This window comes from Henckelia pumila, chromosome 3 (genome assembly GCF_033568475.1).
Source record: "Henckelia pumila isolate YLH828 chromosome 3, ASM3356847v2, whole genome shotgun sequence".
Classification (NCBI taxonomy): Eukaryota; Viridiplantae; Streptophyta; class Magnoliopsida; order Lamiales; family Gesneriaceae; genus Henckelia; species Henckelia pumila.
This window is the reverse complement of record NC_133122.1, coordinates 29,909,401-29,910,907: the sequence shown is the minus strand read 5'-3', so window position 1 is coordinate 29,910,907 and position 1,507 is coordinate 29,909,401. Positions and strand designations below refer to the sequence as shown.

At 27.5% G+C, this 1,507-nt stretch overlaps 1 non-coding gene across 1 annotated transcript; it reads left to right on the top strand.

Annotated features, from left to right (window-relative positions):
* The first annotated feature begins 218 nt into the window (after positions 1-218).
* On the top strand, positions 219-329 carry LOC140894148 (small nucleolar RNA R71). The gene has a single exon (XR_012153696.1). It is a non-coding gene; the product is annotated as a small nucleolar RNA R71 (small nucleolar RNA).
* Positions 330-1,507: the final 1,178 nt, after the last annotated feature.

Genomic DNA, 1,507 nt, shown 5'->3' with positions numbered 1-1,507 from the left:
AATACCAACTTCATTTATTGAATTATTGGTTTTACTTGATGGTTCAATTGAGCCTATATTATCCCAAGTTTGAGCATTTTCTGCTAATGACTCTAAATATTCCATAGATTCATTTGGGTTTTTATCTTCAAAAGTTCCATTACACATGAATTCTATCATTTGCCTATCTTTTGGTATTAAACCTTCATAAAAGTGAAAAAATTATCCTCCATATTTCAAAACCATGATGTGGACATGTATTAAGTAACTCTTTATATCTATCCCAACATTGATAAAATGTTTCTCCTTGTTTTTGAGAAAAAGTGGTAATTTGTCTTTTTAAAGAGTTTGTTCTTTGGGAAGGAAAAAACTTTTTAAGAAATTGTTGTTGCATTTCTTCCCATGATCTTATTGAACTTGATCTCAAATTTTTCAACCACGTTTTAGTTTTATCTTTTTAAAAAAAAAGGGAAAAGCTTTAATCGAACAATATTCATACTATAATTTTGATCATTATAAATGTTGCAAACCTCTTCAAATTCCCTTAAATGCAAATATGGATTTTCAGAATCTAAGCCATGAAAGTTTGGTAAAAGTTGAATGATTTGAGGTTTAAAATTGAAATTAGATGCATCAGGAGGAAAAACTAAACAAGATGGTGTACTAGTTCTTATTGGATTCATATAATGCCTAAGTGTTCTTGGTTGTTCACGTTATTTATTATTATTATTATTATTATTATTATTATTATTATTATTATTATTATTATTATTATTATTATCATCATCATCATCTTGATTATTAGAATTATCCTCCATGTTTAAAATATTTTCAGATACTCGAACAAGTCTACCTTGTTTACGACTCCAAACAATCATACAATTAAAAACTACATACTATTTACATAACTAACATAATTGACAAAACTTAAACTTAATTTATACCTTCCCGACAACGGCGCCAAATACTTTCTACAACTTAAATTGTAATTCACCCAAGTGTAGGTTGTCTGCAAGTAATATACTCGTGAGTATGAGATCGATCCACAGCGAGGATATTGTAAGTTTAAGTTTAGCAATGATATATTATAGATGGAAAAATTATTATAAAATTTAAAATATACAAATTATAAAATTGTCAAGGCTTCAAAAGTTCATTGTTGGTTTATTTAAGATTGCTTAACAAAAATAAATAAAAAAACTAATATAAGAATAAACATAAAAGAACAATTAAATATTTAAAAATATATATCATATGGTCAAAGTCTAGTGGCTGAATCACTCAGATGAGGAAGCTATTTGGGAGACTGAGGCTGACATTAGAACTCGCTATCCGGAGTTGTTTGGCACGTCTTTAATTTCGAGGACGAAATTTAATTTAAGGGAGGGAGAGTGGTAACACTCGGTATTTTTTCTAAGTAAATTCGCATGCATAATTAGGAAAATAATTAATTTAAAATTTAGTATTTGGGCTAAATGATTCTATGTGATATTATGTGAATGATTGCATGATATAAAGTTTATTTTAG